The sequence below is a fragment of the Mauremys reevesii genome, linkage group 2 (genome assembly GCF_016161935.1).
Source record: "Mauremys reevesii isolate NIE-2019 linkage group 2, ASM1616193v1, whole genome shotgun sequence".
Taxonomy (NCBI): domain Eukaryota; kingdom Metazoa; phylum Chordata; order Testudines; family Geoemydidae; genus Mauremys; species Mauremys reevesii.
The window spans coordinates 222,840,700-222,868,345 of NC_052624.1; the positions used below are offsets into that span (position 1 = coordinate 222,840,700).

The following is a 27,646-nucleotide window of genomic DNA, read 5'->3' on the forward strand; positions in this document are numbered from 1 at the left end:
TTCACTAATTATTCACTCACATTTCAAAATAAATACATAAAAAGGCATCTAATGGGGTACTTGGGGCGAGTCCTCTTGACTTCACTGAGGCTTTGTATGGTTACAGGGAGTCAGTTCTAGTGGATTGAATTCAGGATCAAGATCTCACACTGAATTTTTGGGTGCGAGGTTGTGGAGGAGCTAATGCTACATTCTGCTTCAGGTAAGTGCTTGCTGACCTATTTCCTCTGGAGGCCTTGATTCATTTTTGCTGCAGATCACAAGAGAAATTAATATAGTGGTTAATAACTAGTCCCCAGCTGGTATTTAAGAACACCAAAGAAAACCTAGAGGGCTTTTTTCCTTTGGAAAAAGGAGGTAGGTCAGATTGAGGTGGCATTGGTGGGAGCCATGTGGGGAACTTGCAGAGTACCCGTTGGCAATAACTAAGCATTTGGTTGACTTTCTGTTCTATGAGGAACTGAATCCACTCAAACATTTTAGAAAAGATAGAGCCGCAATCTAGAATTAAACAGTTTAGGTTTCCAAAAGTGTGAAAACATGACATAAGTGAGAGATGATATTTATGAAAACAGTGTCCTATTATTATAGCTCTCATGTACTTTATCAACAGAATGTTTATTTCCGCCTTATGCAATAGGACAGAGTAACATTTTCTCTAGATAATTAAGCTGTTCTTTGGAGATATTTTAAAAATTGGTAATTCCTCTTTGCCTGGTTGTTATCACTCTTAAGTAATAGGAAGGGGTGAGAAAATTATTTTAAGATAGATGCATAATTGTGACTAAATCCACCTGCTGAGAGTGCTAATTAAGTGAACTGGCTGGTACCTTTCCCAAGAAACTAACCTTGTCATCACCTCCACAGCTGCACCAGCTGGTTGACTCAGTCCCAGCATTTTCACATCTGTCCAGATGGTATGAAGGTGGTACAGATAACCACATAACATGTGGAAATTATTTATGAGAACTTCCATGAAATGAATTTCATAAAACATTCCTAAGATGCCTTTAAGGGTTTTATTAAAACCGTCTGCATGGTAAACTTGCAAAGTATAAACAAAATAGCAGCCACATTTGGCCTTCTAAGAATTCTAAGCTCATGTTTTCTTCTGCATCATCCTCCCCATCTCTTGCTGTCTGATGAACTGCTTTATCTGTCGTAAATATTGAAGCATTGGTTTCTATGTTCTAACGGTTGAACTCTCATGCCTCTATAAGAAATCATGACACGCCAGAATTTTTCAAGCATTGCTCCTTAGCAGCTTTACAGACTCTACCTGCTTAATGACTGTGGTCTGGGAATTTAATAGCAAATCTTCTAACCATCTGAGCTTGAATAATGGCAATACCAATATTTAGAGTATGTAATGTATAGCACCTTTGAGTTCAAAACACTTTATAAACATAATGGTTTCAAATTGATTTTTGCTTTATTTGTGGATTTTTGCTTTATTTATTTATCCCACAAATAAAGCAAAAATCATTTTGCAACCACTATGTCCAGTTCTAAATTTCTGTATGTAGCAAAATGAAATGGCAGTTCCTACCTGCAGTAGCCATGTAGGAACACAAATATGAATGTAATGAACAAGCAAGGCCAAACTCTCTCATGCTAAAATCAACAGGCACTCAAATAAACAGAGCTATAGTGTGTATCTATCTAAAAAACATACATCATCCACTATTGAACTGTATCTGCCATTCCAGCAATACTACACAGGTCAAGAAGTGAAGATAAAACGGAAGCTGTAAGGAGGAAGTAGAGAGAGACTGAATATAATTAGCCAAACTGAACACTAGCTTAAAAAGGCCTTTAGAATACTAAGCGCCAGGTGTTCAAAGGAATCCCAACCTGGTCTTCATTTGTGTGCACTTCAGTTTTGCATGCACAGTTACTGGCTTGTGCATCTATTTGTGCCTTTTCATTTATCTACACAAATGAAAAAGTACAGTCAAAACACACTGAGGCCCAATTTGTATGCATAATAGGCCTCGTGTTAATCTTTTCATTTGTATGCACAAGGCATAGTGTGAAGAAATGTGTTTGTGTAATTTGTGGTCACAACTTTGTTTGTGGTCACATAAAAGCCACAATTTTAAAGATCATTGTGGACTCAGGAACTCAGTTTTAGATTTCATCTTAAAGCCAGCACCATCAACAGCACAGTATCTCAACACCATGTGGGGACACTTGTTCAGTACACTAGTACCTACCAAAATCAGCAATGTGATTTCTTGTAGACACCTAGGCTTTCCTCGGAGATGTATAATCAGGGGTGAAAGTAACTTAAAGGACTTAACGGTACTCCGGAGTCCTTAGGAGGGGGTGGGGCCTCAACCAGAAGAGGCTTGGCCTTTAAATTCCCAGTGCTTTAAATCAGGATTTAAAGGGCCTGGGGCGGCGGGGACCCCAGCCTCTGGTGGAGCTTTAAAGGGCCCAGGGCTCTGCTGCAGTAGCGGCAGCTGGGAACCCCTGGCCCTTTAAATCACCATCAGAGTGTGACGTTATTGATATAAATTGGGACCATATAGAACATGGGTTGCAACCAAGGTCCTGTAGTGGCACCAAACCTTAGGTAAAGGGGGTCATCTAAGGTGTCTAAGACCAGGTTCTGGGTTGCTGGTTATAATTATGCTGTCTATATGTCTGTATCATTTGTAGTTAAAGTTATAAGTATTGGCTCTGTAATGTCTATAGTTTGTATTCTGCTCTGCCTCTGGGAAGTGTCCCAGACAAGCTGATGTTAGCCCGGCATAGCTGGATTGATGGCCCATTAAAGGGCCATCGGCTACACAATGGACCCATGGAGAGAAGGCAGACACGCCTTGTGACTCAGCAAAGTATGCAGGGACTGGCCCATGTGACTCTAGGCTCCATTTTGCTGTAAAATTCCACAGTGAAGACAAAGGGATTCTTACACCTGGAAAAGTCTATATAAGCCTAATGCCTCATCTCCATCTGGTCTTCAATCCTGCTTCTGAACTCTGGAGGACTTCATCCCGGTGGGGGATGTATTCCAGAGACTTAATCTAAACCTGCCGTTTACTCCAGCACTGCTGCAAGCCTGAACTAAGAACTTTGCCATTACTGTATGTAATTGATTGCATTTAACCAATTCTACCTCTCTTCTCTACCTTTTTCCCTTTGTAAATAAACCTTTAGATTTTAGATTCTAAAGGATTGGCAACAGCGTGATTTGTGGGTAAGATCTGATGTGTATATTGACCTGGGTCTGGGGCTTGGTCCTTTGGGATCGAGGGAACCTTTTTCTTTTGGTGATACTGGGAGACTGCTTGTGTGACTTGTGGTTAGCCAGTGGGGTGAGACCAAAGTCCCTTTTGTCTGGCTGGTTTGGTTTGCCTTAGAGGTGGAAAAACCCCAGCCTAGGGCTGTGACTGCCCTGTTTAAGCAGTTGGTCCTGATTTGGCACTCTCAGTTGGGTCCCGCCAGAATCGCTCCGTCACACAGAGCCCTGCTGCTGCTACCCCAGGGCTTCAGCAGTGAGGCTCGGGTGGCGATTTTTAAAGGGCCCCAGAGGGTAGCAGCAGTGGGAGCCCTGAGCCCTTTAAATCGCCACCCTACCTGCGCTGCCGAAGCCCGGGGGTAGCAGCAGCAGCCGGGGACTTGGGCGGTGATTTAAAGAGCCTGGGGCTCCAGCTGCTGCTACCACCCTGGGCCCTTTAAATCATCCCCGGAGCCCTGGGGTAGCGGCAGCGGTGCTCCGGTGGCAAGTTAAAGGGCCTAGGGCGGTAGTGGTGGCTGAGCCCCTGGCCCTTTAAATCACCGCCAGAGCCCCACCACTGCTACCCCAAGGTTCCAGCAGATACCAGATCCCCGGACCCTTTAAATCATCCCCGGAGCCCTGCTGCCGGAGCCCTGGGGAGGCAGCAGCAGGTCTCCAGTGGCTATTTTAAGGGCTGGGGCTATAGCAGCTGCCACAGCCCTGAATCCTTTAAATAGCCGCCGGAGCCCTGCTGCTGCTACCCCAGGGCTCCGGGGACAATTTATAGGGCCCGGGGCAGTAGCTGCCGCAGCCCCAGGTCCTTTAAATCACCACCCAAGCCCCACCATTGCTTTCCCAGGGCTCCAGCAGCAGGGCTCTGGTGGCAATTTAAAGGGCCTAGGGCTCCAGCTGCTGCTGGGAGCCCCAGGCCCTTTAAATTGCTGCCAGAGGAAGCTGATCTGCCCCAGTACAGCGCACCGGCTCTTGCCAATACGCCGTACTGGGGCGTACCAGCTTACTTTCACCTCTGTGTATAATCCACATACCTACTCAGCCTGATCTTGTTTTTTTTCTTTTCTAGTGATTTTGTGAGATCTCATATCCTGAGGAGGCCTGCTGCAGGCAGCACTGTAACGCCAGTTAATGTAATAAGATTTGCTGATGCTTGTGTACTATCCATTCCCACTGAGGCAATTGAAATCATGATGAAAGCCCCAGTAATTGCTAATAAGAATGTTTTAATTTAAATGACATATAATATTAAGCACTTTAGTATGTCTCATTGGAAACATAATAGTTGTGTCCCTCCCCTTTATCTTCTGATTTCTGTCTTTCCTAGTGTGTATCCCAAAGCTTTGCATTAAAGTGAAACTATTTGTTCCTCTTGTGAAAGTGAGCCTTCTGATGCACATCTGATAAAACCATCAAAATCCCTGTTATTATGTGCTATGATAGCCTGGAGGAATATTTTATTAGAGTATTTTCCTAGTCACACTGACAAGCTAAGAGATATTATCTGCCTCGGGAGGCTAACTGGAGGACTTGAGGGATAAAAATGGTCTATTGTTGTTATTACGTACATAATCTTGTGATTGAAAATATCACTAGGGATTTGGGAAGCTCCATGGATATATGAAGTGAGGCAGCAGTAAATGCAAATTACTTTGGTTTACCGATACTAATATAATAACTGTATCTAGCTAAACCTAAACTTCAAAATAAAGCAGGGTATATTCTAAACACAGTGTGATTACATTCTCACTTACAATGGACATTCCTTTGTTTACACTTCAGAAAAGAAGTTAAGTCTCAATAATAAGGTGTCTGTGTAGACCATAATACATAAAGTTCTGTACTGATGGGCTGTGGAAAGATCACAAACTTTCCTTTCCATCCTGAGCTAAATGCACCATGGCCTTAGAGAAGCAGTTACTCAGATTCAAGTACTGTAGCAGAAGCCTCCTCTAGTTTACTGAATCCAACAGCAGCCGATGAAGCTGCAGTTCATGTTATCTAACATGTTTACTGTTTCACTGGCCTTGACATATCCTGTAAGAACACTGACCTGCCTGAAATATCCTGTGTCAAGTTAGCCAAATATCAAACCTGCAAACCCAGCTCCATGTGAAAAAAGAGGAGCTGCTGTTTCATTGTGTTAAACTTTAGATCTACTCACTGTTAGATTTTTAAATGTATATTAATTTTTCTTTCTAAAAAAGAAAAGAAAATCATTAAATTTTGTAGGGCCACTGTGGATGATTACTGGTGAAATGTACCTGAATAAGAAACTGTTAAAAAGTATTATTAAAACAGTGGGCTGATTCTCCACTCCTTTACTCAAATTTTACAGCGATGTAACTAGCATAAATCTGGTGTAACAAGCCCCAAACATTCACATGACATGTTGAACAATGTGTTGCTTTAAGGAAGTGTCACTTATCTCTTAGGTGGTAACACAGTTGTTATGGTAACTGTTCCCCCCCCCCTTTCTATTCAATATAGCAAACGGGTGCACCAAAAATACCCCAACTTATATCAAACCTGCCCCGTGGCTGTGATTGTATGGAGACTGAGATTAGAAACTTTTTTTAAATTTCACTTTTGACTCTGGAAATTGAGATTGTGACAAGATGTATTAATGCAAACTGTGACAAAATAATGGGAAAATATTTTTACTCTATGCAGTATATAATTGACTCTCACCTCTCGCATGCATATATTTAAGTGCTGTATTGAGAGCCTTGAAAACAGAAATCTTTTCCACATAACACAGTCAGCATGGGTAATGGCAGTGTAAGCTTCTCTTATGGCATCATCAGTTCTAGGGGAAATATATTTGACATATTTCACTCTCCCTAATATCCAGTTTTTATGGCCTTTCTGATGAGGTTAACATCAAATGTACAAATGGTGGAGATGTTTTTGTGACATGGATTAAGACCTAGTTGGAGACCATCAATTACTTTCCCAAATTTTAGTTCTCAGAACAGGCAATATATTTCATTAGCCCTTTCTGTTATTCCCTTATGTCAGACTTGATAAGAAACCTGCCATACAGGTGAAAGTCCCCATATCTAAATAAGGCATTTATCTGGCCCCCATTACCATAGTATTTGAGCATCTCACAATCTTTAATAGATTTATGTTTACATCCCTGTAGTAGGAAAGTATTATCCCCATTTTACAGATAAGGCACAGGGCAGAGTGACTTGTCCCAGGTCACAGAGGGAGTTTTTACTAGCACAGGGAATTGAACCCAGCTCTTGTAAGTCCCAGGCTAGCATCCTAACTCCTAGGCCATCCTTCCTGTATAAAACCACAGAGTCATCCAGGCTGCCTCCATTTCTTTAGTTTATTAGAGCAATGCTTATAGACATAGTAGCTATTTACAATACTGATTTCTTTTTAAAAAATGATAGTTTACTTAATGCAATCTACAGTGGACTAAAAAGCCACCTTCTGCAATATCTAGATATGTCTGTGGCTTCGTGTTCTTGGTAGGGCTAATAGAACATAGACACCAACATCAAACACAAATCAAATGAAAGCTCAGTTAAATGAATGAGCCTTGCACCTTACCCTGAAACTCTCTGGACTCTCACTCAGCGAAATCACCAAGTGGAGCAAATTCCAAAGGCAAAAGCCATAAAGTGAGAGCACTGCAGCTGCTTCTGGACTGTTCAAGCATGGATACCAACAGCAAAAGCCTCCCAGCCCACCATAGATTCATAGATTTCAAGACCAGAAGAGACCACTTTGATCATCTAATGTGATCTCCTGTATGACCCAGGCCATAGTACCTCCCTACAATAATTCCTAGAGCATAGCTTTTAGAAAAACAGCCAATCTTAATTGAACAACTATAGGGTGATGGACAGCCTCTCAAATAACCAGGTCTCACACACATCATCATCAATACTTTGAATTGTAGCAAGAAGCAAAGGCAGAGACTTCAGTAGAAGTTCACTTCAGTAGAAGATGGGAGGCTGCATCCTGCACTAGTTGAAACTTCTAGATGGACTTCAAGGGTGATGCTTTTGTAGGGTACATTACAGTAGTCTTGCTGAAGGTAGCAAAGGTGGATGACTTTTTCAAAGTCAGCATTAGAGAGGAATTGTTATGGTTTCCTGCCCACCCATGAATGATGTAAGGTTCCCGATGTGCAGAGCCCAGACTGGGACAGATACCATCAAAAAAAAAAAGGAGAAGGACACAGAGGAATTGATTGAGAAGGGGGTAGGAGAGTAAGCAGCTGGGAAGTGAAGCCTGTAGTGGGAGATTAAAAGGTGGAGCTCCTGGGAGGAAATTAGAAAAAAGTACAGATGATAAAAGTAAAGGGACAAGGTTAGTAGATGGAGAACCGTGTGAGGAAGAAGAGCAGGGAATAAGGCATACAAAGGCAGTCAGGATCCAGAGAGGAGTGGATGTGACATGATGAGTGTCTAGATACAACAACAGGGACAGACAATATGCAGAAAGCTAACACTTTTTGTGCAAAACCATTAAAGAAGTCTATGATGAACTGCCACATTTGAATTCCCACAAGAGGATAATTTCCCTAGAAATAGTCTTATCACTACATCAGCCTCCCATACAAATGAATCAGCAGCATGTGATTGAAATAGCGATAACAATTGCTAACTTTTTAGAATTGCATCATCAGTGTAACTTTTTAAAGACTAATTTATCATCCTTCTGAGGATTTATTTGTATTACCCTCACATGTGCTTTAGCATGAGCTACTTTCCTAATCTTGGTACTGGCAGCCTGGGTTCATTCTATTACCATCAGTAAAATTACATAGTATAGCAAAGGAAAATCCATTTGGCTTATCTACTGTAATATATTGCACGTGCATGGTTGGTTTGTTTACAATGGGAATATAGTAAGCTTTTTAAAAATTTATCTTTGCACAAAATATATATTTAAAATAACAATACTGAGTCCCTTTAAGGTAAGACCCACTATGGTGGACAACTTTTTAGTTGGGCTATTTATATGCCTAACCATTCTAAGAATGTCCTTGATGAAACACCTACCACCGATTTGTACCAAAGGAAGGAGGACCTTCCAAAAATGTATGTGCAGCTCTGTCCCTGAGTCTTACCTTTACAAATTTATGAAGGTTAGGCCTAGCAATTTCCCAATATTAGTGCCATTTAAATCAATATTTGGGTGAGGCATTGGAGGGTCCCCAGGAAGCTCCTAGCCCCAAACCAGGAATAAGCTCTGTCTGCAAAACCTCCTAGGTTTCTCTCCTGCTAACAGTGAGAAGCACCTGAATGGCTGTTGTTGCGGGGCACAGGATTAAGCACCCCTCATCCCTCAAATCCTGATGCATTTCTAGCACCAGCAATTCTCCTTCCCACCAGAGATGCTTGGGAATAAGGACAGGAGCAGCTAGCCACAGAGACAGGCAAAAGTGAGAGGGAATTCCCTCACCAAACATCTGTCCGTCTGCAACAGGGTTGATGGGCACTCAAACACCACCCAGTATTTCAGCTTCCAGGATCATAGAATCATAGAATCTCAGGGTTGGAAGGGACCTCAGGAGGTCATCTAGTCCAACCCCCTGCTCAAAGCAGGACCAAACCCAACTAAATCATCTCAGCCAGGGCTTTGTCAAGCCTGACCTTAAAAACCTCTAAGGAAGGAAATTCCACCACCTCCCTAGGTAACCCATTCCAGTTCTTCACCACCCTACTAGTGAAAAAGTTTTTCCTAATGTCCAACCTAAACCTCCCCCTCTGCAACTTGAGACCATTACTCCTTGTTCTGTCATCTTCTACCACTGAGAACAGTCTAGATCCATCCTCTTTGGAACCCCCTTTCAGGTAGTTGAAAGCAGCTATCAAATCCCCCCTCATTCTTCTCTTCTGCAGGCTAAACAATCTCAGTTCCCTCAGCCTCTCCTCATATGTCATGTGCTCCAGCCCCCTAATCATTTTTGTTGCCCTCCGCTGGACTCTCTCCAATTTATCCACATCCTTCTTGTAGTGTGGGGCCCAAAACTGGACAAAGTACTCCAAATGAGGCCTCACCAGTGCTGAATAGAAGGGAATGATCATGTCCCTCGATCTGCTGGAAATGCCCCTACTTATACAACCCAAAATGCCATTAGCCTTCTTGGCAACAAGGGCACACTGTTGACTCATATTCAGCTTTTCGTCCACCGTAACCCCTAGGTCCTTTTCTGCAGAACTGCTGCCCAGCCATTCGGTCCCTAGTCTGTAGCAGTGCATGGGATTCTTCCGTCCTAAGTGCAGGACTCTGCACTTGTCCTTGTTGAACCTCATCATATTTCTTTTGGCCCAATCCTCTAATTTGTCTAGGTACCTCTGTATCCTATCCCTACCCTCCAGCGTATCAACCACTCCTCCCAGTTTAGTGTCATCTGCAAATTTGCTAAGGGTGAAGTCCACACCATCCTCCAGATCGTTAATGAAGATATTGAACAAAACCGGCCCCAGCACCGACCCTTGGGGCACTCCACTTGATACCGGCTGCCAACTAGACATGATCACTACCCGTTGAGCCCGACCATCTAGCCAGTTTTCTATCCACCTTACCGTCCATTCATCCAGCCCATACTTCTTTAACTTGCTGGCAAGAATACTGTGGGAGACTGTATCAAAAGCTTTGCTAAAGTCCAGAAATAGCACATCCACTGCTTTCCCCTCATCCACAGAGCCGGTTATCTCATCATAGAAGGCAATTGGGTTAGTCAGGCATGACTTGCCCTTGGTGAATCCATGCTGACTGTTCCTGATCACTTTCCCCTCCTTTAAGTGGTTCAGAATTGATTCCTTGAGGACCTGTTCCATGATTCCAGGATGGGGGGAGTTGGGGGCAGCTGTGGTCAAAAGGCTGTGGATGCTCTTATATTCATTGGGTTTTTTGTTTGTTCTTTTTTAAGACACTCTTTGATGCTAAATATCATGGGGTGCGTGTCTGTTCTGCTCCCAGATTGCTATAGCAGGACTGGATAGCAGTGCTTACTCAGATCTACAAACAGTTTCTTCAGCCCTACAATGCAGCACTAAGCTGCTTCTTGGTGCCAGTAGCAATAGCAAAGGCTCCCCCTGGGGCAAAACTTAAGGAAAAAAATAATGGCCAGCTTGGGTAATTGCTGATCCTGGCTCTCACTTTTATCCAAATTGTGGGTCAAGAGAAAATGGAAAGGACCACCCCGTCTCCCTTTAAGTATCAACTTTATGGAATCCACTTCCTAGAGTTGCCAGCCCTCCAGGATTGTCCTGGAGTCTCCAGGAATTAAAGAGTAATATTTAATGAAAGATTATGTCATATAATGAAACTTCCAGGAACACATCCAACCAAAATTGGCAATCCTATCACTTCCAGGCATTGCAATATCATCCCCATAATATGTGCGGGAATTGTACAGCATGACAAGTCGACAGTGTAGCAGTTTCATTCGTAGGTTTCAGTAGATTTCTTCTTTGTATCATGATTATGGCTTATAACAGGATTTCCCTGTGTTTGTTGCCCCTTAAACCACATGGACAGAATGGGCTGCGAACAGAAATATTGCACAGGAGTTTGGGCCTCCACCTCCTCTGTGCAGCTCAGACTGAGGGTTTGCCTTAGGCCTGAATAAGCTCGGGGTGTGGGTCATACTTTGGAATCGGGATGGGATGGGATGGGGGTGGAGGGTAATAGGAGCCTATCTAAGAAAAAGACCCAAAAATCGGGACTGTCCCTATAAAATTGGGACAGCTGGTCACCCTAGCCTAATCAGTAGCTTAACACCCCTGCATAGCTGCATAGAACATGGAGGGAGGAGCACAGGTTACACCAAGGAAGCAACTGAAAGTCAGTCTGCAAGAACGTGGCTAGAAATGCTACATGTGGTATCTCTGTAAATACTTCTCTTAATAAAGAACCAGTTTAGTCTGATTTAGTTCAATTCAATGATGGATCAACTTAAGCCAAATTGATTTAAGCCAGGTATAAATTAAGTCAATTCTTAGTGAATGGAGCTAAATCAATAGAAGCCAGGTTTAAACTGATTTGGGAGTATCTATAAATGGATCTTTCAGCAAAAATCTTCAAATTCCTCATTTTGTCACCTTCTGCTGTCAGTTCACGAATTCTGCTTAACTTTCACATTATACTATTGTAATTATTATTTAAGCATTGAGTGTGTACTCATCAACACTTGTTAAATTTCCCCGTGTATTAACAAGGGAAAGGAGAACAACTTTTTCTTCCTGGTGTGTTTGATAGTAAAATAGATGGCTAGGAAGCAGGAATGTTTTCCTTTGAAGCCAGGAAAGAGAGGAGCATGAAGCTGTGAACCCCCGTAAGAGACAGACAATCAGGCAAGCCAACTGGGTGTCAACCCCTTCATACCTACCTATGACACCAAAAAGAGAGAAGCAAATTACTGGGGGGGAAAGAGAGCCAAAATCATAACCCATCAGATAAGGTAAAGAGTATCTAGATGTACACTGTGATGAGGGCCCTACGTGTCCAGGTGGGTCCCCCTGGTTGGCCTGTATGGGGTTGGTACACCCCGTCACCCAGTTGTTGAGACTCCCTGTTAAACTGGTGATTGCAGCCAAGTGGGTTCCATTTCCCTGACTGGGTCACATAAACAAACAGTCCGTAGCCCCAGGGCGGGCAAAACAAACAAACAGTGTACAGCCCTGCAACCTTCTGGCTGGGGCAGGCAGTAACCCTTGGGGAATCAGCCCCCTGGGCAGGACAAAGCAGAAATCAGGCTGCAGCCCGTGGGCAGGGCAAAACAAACAATCTAGAACAGCCTCCTAGCTGGGGAAAACAGTAGCACTTGGGGTGTGGTAGGGGAACCCGGCCCCACCCTCTCCACCCATCCTATGAAGCCAGAGAACTTCCCATCAGGGTCTCAGGTATCCACTTCTACTACCTCTCCTGCATCACTTCCTACCACTAAATGCATCCTGGGCGTCTCCTCAGCTGGCAGCGGCTCGGCTTTCCCGTCAGTCTCTGCAGTCACCAAGTTGTCCACAGTGTAGTCTGGACCTATTGGCTCTACTGCCCGGAGTGTCACAGGTACTTCTGCAGGAACCCGCAGTACTCGTCCTGCTCCCTCCGCCAACTGCCCCCACTGAGCTGGGCTGCCTCCTTTTATCTGGCTCTTCCACCTGGAGCATGCACAGCAGGGTAAGGGGGGCATAGCCTTCCGACCCCACAGTGACTGGTCAGCCCCCATTAGCCCCGTGCGGGGTTGGTACACCCTGTCACATGCATGTTCTCTGTACAGCCTCTGACAAGAATTATAGAAATTTAAAAAAATTGTCTTAAATCAAAATGTATAATGACCAAAAATATTGTCCCAACCTCTACTAAAACCAACTAACACTTTGTCTGCCAACTCTTTACTGTTTTCTCAGAATCAGCATATACGCTTCTGCCTCCAGTGCATACACTGCCTCAGATTTGTTTGTTTTTTCCATTGGGTAAAAACTGTTGCACATATTTAGTAGGTAATGACAAGTCTCAAAATACCTTGTCAAAATAGTATCCTATGTTTGGCAATACAGATGTTACATCTTCAGCAGTGAGTTTAACTTCTTTCTGAAGCTGGAAGTATTGATATTTATAATGCCACTAATCAGAGCTGGGTAGGAAATGGTTTGCCTGTCACACACTCAAAAAATTGAGATTTGAGAAATGTTTCCTATCCCAAATTGGAACAAAATATGTGACCAAAAAAACCAAACCAAAAACACCACACTTTTTTGAAAATTTTCCAACCAGCTCTATCTCTAATACCTGATACAATTTCAGGAAATACTCTGCAAAGAGAAATTGTTGGGGGTGGGTCTTCCAGGTCTCTATTTTATGATTCACGTGTGATTTTTTTTGGACTGTGAAGATCGGGGTGGGCAGTGTCCCCTCTTTTAATCCATAATCCGCATTAATTGGTAACTGGAGATTTATCACCCTAAGGGCTTCATAGTTGCTTGGCTTTCTCAGTCTGGATGCCTGAAACTCACATCTTCCTCTTAGTTCTTGAAAAGAGCTATTTCATATTTTAAAGAATATATCCCAATTCTGCACCAGCCATGACTTCTCTTATCTCTGCCTTATCTTTGCAAGCTGAACATTCCTCTCAATATCCACACAGTATTGTGTGGTACAAAAGACTCCTAAAAAATGACACTTTCCCCCTTCAACACTGTGTCTCCCCCATTGCCCTCCAATTGGCCTTCTTTCCACCTCTCCCAGTCACTTTCTGTGTCCCCATGCTTCCCCAAGCAATCACTCAATTGGCCACTAATTTGCTCCTTTACCTGCTACTCTTCTCAGGGGTTGAAGGAGGAGAGCAAGCGGGCAAACTAGATAGGTGCAGCAATACAGGGTGGAAAGAGAACCCTAGAAGCCATGCTTAAAATGAGGGGAGAATTTCACAAGGGGCTGCAGACCCCAGCAAAATAAGGAAATAAAGACTCAGCACGACACACTTTAAGCACTGTTTTACCAAAGTTGCTGCTCCCAGGTTATGATAGTGCTCCCCCACACATACACACACACTTTGTTCGGAGTTCTTATAGCACTGCCCAAAAGAGCAGGAAGCAGCAGAGAGGAGATTAACTGATTGGAGGACCAGACTGGAGCAAAGTAGTTAAAACACTTGGACAGAGAGAGAAGTGGACCTCAAGCCAGAGGTGGACAGTTGGAGAAGCCTGGTAGACTCATCAAGAACAGCTAGTTTCTGGAGATGGTGGGGGAGGTGACAAGAATATAGTTGTGTGGGGGTGGGGGAGGGGAGAAGAGCAGATAAAGCTTAAACAATAAAATCTGCTTCTCAAGGACTACAGAAACTGAGGGGAAGAAATATTTTCCCCATTACTATAATTAATATCCTAGTTCAATACTAAAAGATCTGGGATACAGTCTTGGCTCTATTGAGGTCAATGGTAAAACTCACACTGACTTTACTGGGGCCAGGATTCCACCCCTGGAATCAACATATTGTTATCAGCAGGGGAAAGCAGGTTCTGTGTTTAATTTCTGATGTGACTGAGTGGTTTCCAGGGATGCTGCAGCAGGGACTAAGGCTGGGGTAACAGGAAAGGCCACTCTATAATCATTTTATTGCAATAATTACCATCTGAGCTGACAACTTATATGCCAAGTTTCAGCCCAAGTGATTCTGAACAGCTGAGTTATTAAACCCTGGATAACAGAGTTCATAATGCAAATGCCAACAGATACTTATAGAGAGTAGATTGGTACTAGCGGGTGCCAGAGTGGTGTTAAATCACAAAGAGACTGAGAATGACTCTGTGCATTTTGCAGCTTGCATTGCAGAAAACAAAGGGAAATAATACAAAGCTAAAAAATAGTAACTGATTAATTTGATTGAAAAAAAATGTCCTTTTAAAGGAATATCTGGTGAGATACTGCCAGGCTGATATGAAAATTCCTCCAGTGTTTATCATATTGGCAGAGAACAAGGCAAGCGGTGATGCAAGGCTTAATTGACCTAAAAACATATATGAGAAAATGAACCAAGGAAAGTCTGGATTAAAGGTCAGGATTGTTTTGCTCTATGGAAACAAGGAGAATAAGTATAAAGTGGACACACTGGCAATTCATTGTGACATAAAAATATGCTTGTTCCAGCATATTGCTACGTAGTGATAGAGCAAACAAAATGGGGGATGAAATTCAGCCTTCTCTCCTCTAGTGCAATTGCCAAGGAACAAAAATAAACACTAGAGTAAACACCAGCAGCCCTTCCCCATCTGATATAACATACAATTAACTCTCAAAAGCTGGCTATTGGCTTTATGAGAAGCCCAGTGAAAAATCTGTGAGTTGAGCATGACTGTGAACGGGGGCGGCTCTAGGAGTTTGGCTGCACCAAGCACGGCGGCATGCAGCAGGGGGCGTGCTGCCGGTCGCCGGTCCCACGGCTCCGGGGGACCTCTTGCAGACGTGCCTGCAAAGGGTGCGCTGGTCCCGCGGCTCCGGTGGACCTCCCACAGGCATGACTGCAGAAGGTCCGCCGGAGCCGCCTGCCGCCCTGCCGGCAAAATGCCGCCCCAAGCGCGCGCTTGGCGCGCTGGGGTCTGGAGCCAGCCCTGGCTGTGAAGGTACTTAAAATACATCTCAGGTGAATCTCCTTGGAGTCTCTCTTGCTGATATCTGAATGAGGTGTCTGTGCTTACAAGATCAGACAGCAGCAGTGCAGCATAATCTAGTCTCTCTGGGCCAAATTTTGTTCTCAGTAACACTATAGGCAACCACACTGAAGTGACAGAAATTGTACCATGGTATCTTGTCATTAACCTAGGCCCTGATACTGCAGACACTTATGCTCAGCTTTACTAATGTGAGTAGTCCCGTTGGGGCTGCATTCAGAGGATTCAGAGATTCGAAAGCCAGAAAGGACCATTGGGATTACCTATTCAGAAATCCTGGATAACACAGACCATGAAACTTCCCCAGAATAATTCCTGGAGCACATCTTTTAGGGGAAAAAATCCAAAATTGCCCGTGATGGTGAATCCACCATGACCCTTGGTAAGGATCTGGGCCCTACACTGTAAACTCTTTAGGGCAGGGACTGCCTCTTTACTACATTCATGCACAGCACCAAATACAGTGGGGGTCTGTCCCTTGAACAGGGCTCCTAGGGCCTATTGTATATAAATAATAATTTGGCCCCTTCTGTAAAGCGTTTCCCCATTATAAAATAGAGAGAACATTTACTAATGTATTATTCCTCTGTTACCATACTTCTGCTGATGTGTAACTGGAAAGGGTTCTAGGACAGCAGACTAGATAGAGGGTTGCAGGGGGTCATGAAACTTTGATTTGGCTGATAACATACACCACAATCATATTCAAAAAAGACCTGAGAATGTTTTTGGGAGTTCCCAATTTGAATTACATAGACATTCCCACTGACCACCACCACCACCCATTTATGTGACTATGCTCTATGGAGCGCCAGGAGGGACTGGCAAGTTCTCACTTAATGCTGATGAACGCTAGTCTGTTCCCATACTAAGTATAATCCTGATGCAAGAAACCCCCAACAACCTGATTCTTTTTTTAAGTAAAAAAATCACTGAAGTTAAACAAATTATTCCAATAAAATCTACAGATCTACAGTTAGTGTTAATCAACCTAGCTTTATTGATTTCAACAGAGCTTTGGAGATTTTCACCACCTGAGCCTCTGGGGTGACCTCTTGGCCCTATTGAAGTCAATGGTATTTTTGCCATTGACTTCACTGGGGCCAGGTTCCATAATACTTCATGTGATGGGTAAAAACTTTTTCTTTAAAACATAGCGGCCGTAGTTTCCCGTAAAACAACCAAGATAACTGTGGGCATTCTCTGTGGAGTCCCACTACACTGCACCAGCCCAAGTGACTTAAAGACAGGTCAGAAAAACAGCACCTTTACTATCTGTGTAAGAATGAAGTTGATTGAGAATCAAGGGTGCAGTGAGTGACAGATATTACAAGTCTATGCAGTAAATTTGGGGACCATTTTGTTACATTTTTGAATAGTTCATATATGATTGTGTTCTACTCCATGGAGGTGGGTTACTGCAGCTCCTTCAAGAACTAAAAACAGTGTGGGGGTGAGTACTCCTGAGACTGTAAATTACTCCAGAGAAGTTCCACCCCTGCAGTGGTTTGTATATGCTTGTTCAGGCTGAGTTTTCCAGAGACTAGGAAACAAAGAAAGGGTTTTTGGTACAAAGGGATGAGCTTGAATTGACTTTCTGATCTTCTAATCTAAGTCTAATTGACTTCTTTCTGATCCAGCAACAGACAAGGTGGAGCCCCCTTCTCCAAGGTGGAGCCCCCAACCCTTGAGGGTTGATTGGAAGGACTTTGATCTACTAGGGCCCCATAACACTGATGAATGACCTCTGGTAAGCTTTTAGCTTGTGTATAGGAACTTTTATTGTTTTCACTGTAATGCTTTTTACCTTATGCATAAAGGTGCTTGCTTAGAAAAAGAGCTGTGTGATAACTTATAACTGCTGGCAATACACTGGTCATAGCCCTCAGGCATTGGCCTTGCGCAGACTGACTTTTAGGGATATCACAATGTAAGGCAGGAAGCTGTGCAGCCTTAAAACCCTGGTCCAGAGGGAGAGAAACACAGGTTTCCACCCAAGAAAGGTGATGGCTGGGAGCCAGAAACCTTGAGTGGTTGCCCTTGAGAGACTATGGAGGGGGAATATAGGTGTGTGTTTTTAATAAAACTAATCACCTTAACATCTGGAGAAAATAATTTTAACAGATGCCTATTTATGGAGACAGCTAGGGATAAATGTGTGCATTTTTTTCCATTCGTCTTCTTTCTATAGTTAGATCTACATGACATTTTCCATTCATGTACAGATAAATCTTGATACTATATGCAGAAGAAAAGAAGCTCTGGCAGAACCCTATAGCTTCATATTCAACTTTTAATTACTTTTTACTTGTAATTCACAGTGTGCTTCTGTTGCTCTCAAGAAACAATAGGGGAGCCCTCCTGTGGCTATTTCTACTTTTGTAAATTCCCATGGATTGTACTGAAAGGCTGTGAATCCTGATGGATAAAGTGTCTGGTACATATTTCAAAGGCTATTCATTCAAATTCTGTTGAGGTGCTACCTTTACTGCAATGCCAATTGCCTTTTTCCATTTATCTAGTTATAGCTTCATTTATTCTTGACATTTTTCTAAAGCAAATGACAAGGGAAAAAACTCATCTAAACTATTTTACAAGTAAATAAAGTCAGGGTACTCTAGAAGAGCAATTCAGCCATATAAACATCTACTGAATCTTTGATAATTTTGTTAAAGGAGAGACATCTGTGTGTGTACCTACATATAACACTCAGCACTATAACATTTAAACACCTTCTAAATAAAAACTATGGAATTAACAAGACACTTGATCACTTGCTGCTTGTTGCAGGCTCTTACCCCACCTACATCTGTTTGGAGTCCTGGAAGATTTCAGACGAAAGATAAGAATTTGAGTAAGTTATAAGCTATTGAAAGAAGCCCTTTGGACTGGAAAAAATCCCTTTGATCTTAACTGTAGGTGTTGCTATATGCTTCATCGATAATCTCAGTCTCTCATACACACTCACTATCCATGCAAACATTTGTATGCATATCCACTCTAAGTGAGATCTCATCTGGAATAGTGTGTGCAGTTTTGGTCTCCCATGTTTAAGAAAGATGAATTCAAACTGGTACAGGTGCAGAGAAGGGCTACTAGGATGATCAGAGGAATGAAGAACCTACCTTATGAGAGGAGACTTAAGGAGCTTGTTTAGGCCTGGTCTACACTAGGGGTGGGGTTCGAACTAAGGTACGCAAATTAAGCTACGCGAATAGCATAGCTGAACTCGAAGTACCTTAGTTCTAAGTACTTACCCATCCTCACGGCGCGGGATCGAAGTCCGCGGCTCCCCTGTCGACTCCGCCACCGCCGTTCGCGGTGGTGGAGTTCCAGAGTCGACGGGAGCACGTTCGGAGTTCGATATATCGCGTCTAGATGAGACGCGATATATCGAACTCCGAGAAGTCGATCGCTACCGGCCGACCCGGGCGGGTAGTATGGACGTACCCTTAGACTAACCAAATGAAGGCTGAGGGGAGATATGATTGTTCTCTATAAATACATCAGAGGGAGAAGCACCAGGGAGGGAGAGATGATATTTAAATTAAGGAACAAAACTGTCATAAGAACAAATGGATATAAACTGGTCATCAATAAGTTTAGGCTTGAAATTAGATGAATCATCAGAGGAATGAAGTTCTGGAACAGCCTTCCAAGAGGAGTAGTGGGGGGAAAAGACCTAACTTGTTTTAAGACTGAGCTCAATAAGTTTATGGAAGGGATGGTATGATGAGATTGCCTGCAACGGCATATGGCCATCTGCAACTGCTATTAGTAAATATATCCAATGACTGGATATGGGACATTGGAGAGGAAGGGCTCTGAGTTACTACAGAGAATTCTTTCCCAGGTGTCCGGCTGGTGGGTCTCATCCACATGCTCAGGGTCAAACTGATTGCCATGTTTGGGGTTGGGAAGGAATTTTCCCTTGGGTCAGAATGGCAGAGGCCCTCCTCAGCAAGGGGCACAGGTCACTTGCTGGTTTTAACTAGAGTGAATGATGGATTCTCTGTAACTTCAAGTCTTTAAATCAAGATTTGAGGACTTCAGTAACTCAGCAGGAGTTTATGGGTCTATTACAGGAATGGATGGGTGAGGTTGTATGTGGCCTGCAATGTGCAGGAGGTCAGACTAGATAATCATGATGGTCCCTTCTGGCCTTAAAGTGTATTAGGGCTCATCTACTATGTAGTAGTGCTGCTGCAGCTATGCCACTGTAGCGCTTAGTGAAGATGCTACCTACTCTGATGGGAGGGCTTCTCCTTTTGGTATAGGTACCCCACCTCCCCAAGAGGCAGTAGCTATGTCAACAAGAGAAGCCATCCTGTTGACATAGAGCTGTCTACACTGGGAGTTTGGTCAGTATAACTGCGTCACTCCGGGGATATGGATTTTCCACACCCCATAGTTATACTGACATAAGTTTGTAGTGTAGACCAGGGTTGAGTCTATGCTGCTTCTTTGAGAGATAGGGCTAAGGTGGTTTTACATCTGTGCTGCTTTAGGGACTGCAGAAGCCCTCAGCATGACTAAGCCCTGGTCTACACCACACAGTTAGGTCAACGTAAGGCAGCTTACGTCAACCTAACTCTGCAAGTGTCTACACTAAAATGCAGCTCCCACCAATATAACTTGCCCACTACACTGACTTAATAACTCCACCTTTGCGAAAGGTGTATCACTTAAGTCGATGTAATTAAGTTGACTCAGTGTCAAGTGTAGACACTGCATTGCTTACATCATCCGTTGTTGCCTTTCAGAAGCTGTCCCACAATGCCCCACACTGACAGTTAAATCAGTATAAACGCACCTGGTGAGGATGCGCACTGCCGACACAAGGAATATACTGTGAATATGCAAAAGTGATTTAATTACTGCAGTGGCTGGACGTTGATGTAACTTAGGTTGACTTAATTTTGTAGTGTAGACTTGCCCTTAGACAGCCCTGTCTGCTTCCCTGGGCTGTCCTGTGGACTGCTCCACGGCCTGGAATCTCCACAGCACTGTGTGCTGTAACCTCAACCCCAGCTCACCCCTCCCACTGCCAGCCCTGAATCTGATCTCAGCATGCCCCCTGCACCACGGCTTGAGAGGGGGCCCTTAGTGAACTGCCTTACAGCTGTATGTTGCTCTGCCTGTACATAGTGAATGGTTCCACAGCCAGATACAGGGCTTTTAGGACCCTTTCTGCTGCTCTGGCCCTCTCAGCTGGCTTAAAGGGGCCAGAACTGGTGTGAAGGTCTCACCCACTGAATCTATAGGCCTATATTCTCAGTTACACCAAGGCCCCTTTATGCTTTTCTAGCCGCATAAAAGGCCCTTAAAATGCCATATCAGTGTAAAGGGGTCTTAGTGTAACTGACCTGAGAACTGGCCTTTAGTATTTGCTGAGAACTCTTGCCTCCATCCAAAGCACATAAGCATATGCTTAACTTTAAGCATGTGAGCAAATATTCTAAAGTCAATTGGACCACTCATGCTTAAACCTGGTTTACAGGATCAGAGCCAGAGTGCTCAGCACCTTGCATGATTAAACTCTGGATTAACATCTGTAAGATGAGAGAAGTTTTTCATAGTCTCTTTTGATTAGGAGGGAATACTAAATGTAAAAGCTTACCCGATACAGCATTGCTGCCACCAGGTTTTCAAAAGCATAAAAGATTGCAGTGTACTGTATTTCATACAAGACCGTATGGACTTTAAGGTTCACTGCAGTGTCATTGTTTTAGTGGCTTCTGAGAGGGTTCTGTTAGCCTGCAAATGGCTCATCTTCTTTAGTTACCGGAGACTGGATATTTAGCCACAAAGACAACCACCTTTCTTCATGCCAGTGTAGCTCTCTCTCCCAAAATCTGTTTTGAAAATTCTGCATTTCAGCTAAAAAATTCTACAATTCACTCAGACAAAGTTTCAAACTTAAGTGCCCAAGATGTGCATGTATCTATGGAAGACCAAACAGGTACAGTAATTGTACATGCAAGATACACAGATGCTGTGTGAAGTAACCATTTCACACACATACAATTATCTCATCTGTACTTGCAATCCATTTTTTGTGCATGCAATGATCTGTGGGCCTATGTCATGGGGCTTCTTTTCCCACCCTCTGCAGCTCCTCCTGTCCCATTCAGCACTTCCCTTAGAACCCAGCTTCCCCATGGCTGTTTCTCCCCATGAAAGTGAGATTCTTCTTAGTCCCCTGCGACTGCTTCCTTCCCAGAAGCTGCTTTTGCCAAAGCAGGATCTTCTTACCTCTGACCTGCACAACTTCTTCTGTCCCAAAAGAAGCTTCTCTAGGCCCCTCTTTTCTTCAAGCTGTTCCTGTCCTCTTTAGGACATTCTCTGTTAGCTCAACTGATGCTTCTGGAGCAGAATGATCTGAGCTATTTGACAGCTCTTCAGCATGTTTCCAGACTACATGAGTTAATTTCAAGGCTGTATCTTCTTAAAAATTAGATGGGAAAATGTGTTCTCATATTCAGACTTTGCAAAGATGAAATCTCAATTCTAAGGGAAACAATGTTTTCTCAAATAATGGCTCATGGCCTGGTTTTAATTCTATATCCCTCACCTCCTGGAGAATAGAACAAGGTCTGCAGAGATAATCAGACTGTTGATGTGCTCGGACAGGTTTTGATGGTAAAAAAAAATGAATGTCACTTTTGAAATCACAATCAAACTCAGAAAGCTAGTATAATAGTGCCAGTTGTACCTTTCTAATCGGCTCCCTCTGCCAAATATGAATACTACTACAGACTATTTTACAAAACACACACTGGAAAGACTAATATGCTCCATAGAAGGTTCACAACCCCCGACAGTGCTGCCTCATGGTCAGACAGCAGTTGGCAGGCCATCTCCCTGTTGAAACATATTTCTGTCTTTCAATGCCCTGCCCCAAGAGTTTCTAGTCCTCCCCTTTAGCACAAGGATTTGGGGGACCGGTCCCTCAAACAGCCAAAGTCTTTTCCTGCTAGCCTCTCACCCAAGGTGAAGGCTTTTTTTGTTGTAATGTCCTTTTGGAGTGGGTAGGAGAGCCCAGGCCCACCTTCTCCACTAGGCTCTGGTCCAGAGCCCAGTGGTGGGCAGCTCCAGTCAGCACCTTGGGGTGCTAAGCTAAGCTACCTCAGCCTTCTTTAGCTTCTTGAAGTAAATCACTTCTGGCTAGTCTCTGACCTGCACACTCACTCACTGGCCTCTCATTTGGAGGTTTGCACAGGCATCGGGTCTCAGGCAGTGAGCTCCTGGGCTGTACTTTCCCCTCACAGCCGCCATCTGCTTCCTTCCCACTGCTCCCTTATGAGCTGTTCTGCTCTCTTTTTTAAAGCTCTGCCTCCAGCTTGGGCAGGCTTTGCAGGTGTGTCTGGGCCCAGAGCTGTACCTTCACCCCTTGCTCTCCAGTATGGGGTTTGTATGCCCAGAGCCCTGAATTTGGACCTCCTCACAGGTGGATGGAACTCATCCCTACAACTCTATTGATTTCAATGGCATTGCACTCACTTTCAGTGGGGTTGAATGAAGCCCATACTGTAAAATTGTAATTTATAACAAAACAAAATATTTAAGCTTCAAAGACCCAGGCCAGCAGTGGAGAAGAGGAGAATGCCATGTGACAGGAATGTTCTGTGACTCTGTGCTGCTTGGAGTTTTATATCATTTCTGCCTGCCAAACAGAGTGTTCCTGACAACTTCACTGCTAATGCTGCCCTTAAGTTACAGGGTACAGATATCATCTACATGCACTTTACTTTTATTTCAACAGCTAGGAGTGGATGAACACTTATCCAAGTGTAATGCTGATACCCCCGGGTGGGTGGTCAGCAGCAGGATCAAACCTGGGACCTCTAGAGCTCCATATGTGAGCTGCTACTGCCTGAGCTAAAGGTTTCACCTCTCTCAGTCAAGACTGTAGCAAGCCAGTTAACCTCTGTCTGGTCTAGCCATTGTTAGAAGGGGGCTCAGTGCCACAATACGTAGGCATGGCTTTACATACTCCCTCTGGCCAGGAAGTGCATTCTGGATCTTCCCAGTTCAATTCCCCAAATAGGACACCACTTGTAACACTGATGCCCCTGGGTAGGTCATGAGCAGCAGGGACCAGCACCTGGGACTTCTGGATCTTAATACGTAAGCCTCAACTTCCTGAGCTAAAAGACTGAGCTCTCTTAACCTAGGCTGTAGCATGCTCATTAACCTCTGGTAGTCTTGCCACCATTAGAGGGGGACAGAGTGCCACCCCAAGTGGGCATGGCTTTAGCCAAGCCTAATTTATATGAAGGCAATGCATTCATATAACCCCTATCATCCCAAAGGATGCTAAAGCATGTTACAGTGATATGCATGCAGTGGCAGTGGAATACAGCCCTTCCTGGAGTGAAAGCTGGCAGGCAACTCATGCCCTGTTGCAGTGATGCAATATTGAGAGTAAGAGAAACTGTGGCCAAGGATACTAGGATGAATCTCTCTTACTGTAAGAGCCAAGAGATCATTAATGTCAATGCAGAGCAGACAGAATCCTGGTTTTTAAGGTCTGGTTTTGAATATTTACTCTAGGGAGCTCTGTTTGTCTACTTCAGAGAAGGATAAAAAGCCAAGTCAGCCCTAAGCAGAGCAGCAGTTCTAGTGTCTAATGCTAGAAATGCTTCCACGGTAGACATTACATTTATATTATATGCTGAAAATGCTCTTTATCACTAGTATTGCTTTGTAGCACATCTACGGCCAAGTCCAAAATGCAGCATCCTGCCTTTATAGCCTGAAAGGGGTGATGGAGTAGGCAAAGAATCTTCCATGCAAGACCATGGCCTGGTTGTGGAGATGCTTCATCAAAGCTATGGCACCTTAGTGACCACTGTAGCCTCAGCAGCTGTTAACATGTTGTCCCCCGTACCTTCCACTCCCAGCAGAAATGCTGGTTTTTATAGAGTAGAAAAGAAAAGACTGAAACAGAAACATATACTATGGTGTTGGCAGAAGGCCGAAAAGCATCTACAGCCTGGAAATATGAAGATACCGTACGTGAATAGGGAAAGGGGGAATATTGTGTATCTAAGTTTTCTCACGAGCTAGAGATCAAACAAGGGAATAGAATACAGTTTTAGGAGACTAGATGGAAAACTAAGTTACGAGAGCAAAATAGCTGGAGAATACTTTCATCTTTATATAAATGACACCATTAAAACTTTTTTTTAATAATTGTTTATCCAGAGCCCTGGAAATCTGTATGATCAATGATGCAGTTCAAAACCCACAAGAACTGACTTCTGTGTCTAGAGAAGAGCATATTGTGGTGCAGAAAGCAAGTGAACTAAGTCTGGAAAGGTCAGGGGCTATGCTTTCAAAACATCATGCCAGAGAACTCTAAGCTGAAGTCCATCTTCAGGAAAAAGAGACTATCAGCTGAAGATTCCTGATAAAAGAATGAATAGAGATGTTTAGTGACCTCTATTGACAGTGAAAACCACTCTGTAACAGGTTTGACTTGTCACCAGTTTGGCTCCTTTAAATATGACACAAAAGATGAACAACCTGCAGTCAAGCACTTCCGACTTAGAGACCCTGAGATCAGTGATTGAATGTGAAATTATCTGACTTGGGAGTCTGCTCCAAACTGATCTGAGTCAGAGCACATAGATTCAGAGGAGGCTGGCAGTGATAACATTTAAGAATGAAGTATAGTCCAATCCCTTCCCTCAGGATTTGTAGGGCTCATACTTCAATGGGAAATCTTGCTTTCTAGGTGGAACTAATCTGTGTTCATATCATGCAATCAGTCTCTAAGAAGCGGCTCAGGAACTGACTCAGGTCAGAGTGCTTTGCATGTTGATCTATCACCTGATAAACGATTAAATAAACTTGTCCGCCAGTGACAGGCACCAATATTATGGGAGATATGAGAATGAGAATATTGTTTAGAAACATTAAGTTATTTTAAAGTTCATTTCTGCACAAATGGAAGTAGGGGGTCCCTTACTTATTGCATCTTGTTGACTTCTAGTTTAAATTTGTTCACTACAGAAGTAAAAAAGATTTCTTCCCCCACTTCCCCCAAATGCTAGCACTGCAAGCTCCACCAGAGATTGGAAAATCACTCTTTGTTCTTCCTGGTTTGCACATCATTACCAGTAATGAAGCTCTACAGGACAAATGTTACACCTGTGCAACCTCACTGTTTTCAACATCTTGAACCCTTGACTCATTCACCACATACTGTACGAATTCATTCATTGCAAATCACCAGCACATGAGAAACAGTCACATGAAAAAAAGTCTCATTCAATTACATCATGTAATGGGAGACAGCTAAAAAGTGACAAGTTTTTAAAGTGTTTATATACCAATGCTAGAAGTCTATATAATAAGATGGGTGAACTAGAGTGCTTTGTATTAAATGGGGATATTGATATAATAGGCATCACAGAAACGTGGTGGAATGAGGATAATCAATGGGACACACTAATACCAGGGTACAAAATATATCAGAAGGACAGAACTGGTTGTGCTAGTGGGGGAGTGGCACTATATTTAAAAGAAAGTTAAACAGAAATTAAAAAGTACAGCACCAAAAGTAAAATCCCTGCAAGCTGCATGGAAACTTTTTAAAGACACCATAATAGAGGCTCAACTTAAATGTATACCCCAAATTAAAAAACATAGTAAGAGAACCAAAAAAGAGCCTCCATGGCTAAACAATAAAGTAAAAGAAACAGTGAGAGGCAAAAAGGCATCCTTTAAAAAGTGGAAGTTAAATCCTAGTGAGGAAAATAGAAAGGAGCATAAACTCTGGCAAATGAAGTGTAAAAATATAATTCGGAAGGCCAAAAAAGAATGTGAAGAACAGCTGGCCAAAGACTCAAAAAGTAATAGCAAGATTTTTTTTAAGTACATCAGAAGCAGGAAGCCTGCTAAGCAACCAGTGGGGCCACTGGACGAATGAGATGCTAAAGGAGCATTCAAGGGCGATGAGGCCATTGCGGAGAAACTAAATGAATTATTTGCATCAGTCTTCACGGCTGAGGATGTAAGGGAGATTCCCAAACCTGAGCCATTCTTTTTAGGTGACAAATCTGAGAAACTGTCCCAGATAGAGGTGTCATTAGAGGAGGTTTTGGAACAAATTGATAAACTAAACAGTAATAAGTCACCAGGACCACATGTCAGAGGGGTAGCTATGTTAGTCTGTATCCATCGGACCAGATGGTATTCACCCAAGAGTTCTGAAGTAACTCAAATGTGAAATTGCAGAACTACTAATTGTAGTCTGTAACTTATCATTTAAATCAGCTTCTGTACCAAATGACTGGAGGATAGCTAATGTGACACCAATTTTTAAAAAGGGCTCCAGAGGTGACCCCAGCAATAAAAGGCCAGTAAGCCTGACTTCAGTACTGGGCAAACTGGTTGAAACTATAGTTAAGAACAAAATTGTCAGACACATAGATGAACACAATTTGTTGGGAAATAGTCAACATGGCTTTTGTAAAGGGAAATCATGCCTTACCAATCTACTAGAATTCTTTGAGGGGTCAACAAGCATATGGACAAGAGGGATCCAGTGGATATAGTGTATTTAGATTTTCAGAAAGCCTTTGACAAGGTCCCTCACCAAAGGCTCTTAAGCAAAGTAAGCAGTCCTGGGATAAGAGGGAAGGTCCTCTCATGGATTGGTAACTCGTTAAAAGATAGAAAACAAAGAGTAGCAATAAATGGTCAATTTTCAGACTGGAGAGAGGTAATTAGTGGTGTCCCCAGGGGTCTATACTGGGCCCCATCCTATTTTACATGTTCATAAATTATCTGGGAAAAGGGGTAAACAGTGAGGTGGCAAAATTTGCAGATGATACAAAACTACTCAGTCTAGTTAAGTCCCAGGCAGACTGCTAAGAGCTACAAAAGAATCTCTCAAAACTGGGTGACTGGACAACAAAATGGCAGATTAAATTCAATGTTGATAATGCACACTGGAAAACATAATCCACTCAACGTGCAGTGGCAGTCAAAAAAGTGAACAGAATGTTGGGAATCATTAAGAAAGGGATAGATAATAAGACAGAAAATATCATATTGCCTCTATATAAATCCATGGTACATCCACATCTTGAATACTGCGTGCAGATGTGGTCACCCTATCTCAGAAAAGATATACTGGAATTGGAAAAGGTTCAGAAAAGGGCAACAAAAATTATTAGGGGTATGAAATGGCTGCCGTATGAGGAGAAATTAATAAGACAGGGACTAAGGTGGGATATGATAGACCACTTCT

The 27,646-nt window shown here is 43.2% G+C and overlaps 1 protein-coding gene across 2 annotated transcripts in view; it reads left to right on the plus strand.

Annotated features, from left to right (window-relative positions):
* UBXN2B (UBX domain protein 2B) overlaps positions 1 to 27,646 on the plus strand; it is a 113,835-nt gene that overhangs the window by 22,463 nt on the left and 63,726 nt on the right. The gene's annotated exons all lie outside the window — the stretch shown is intronic.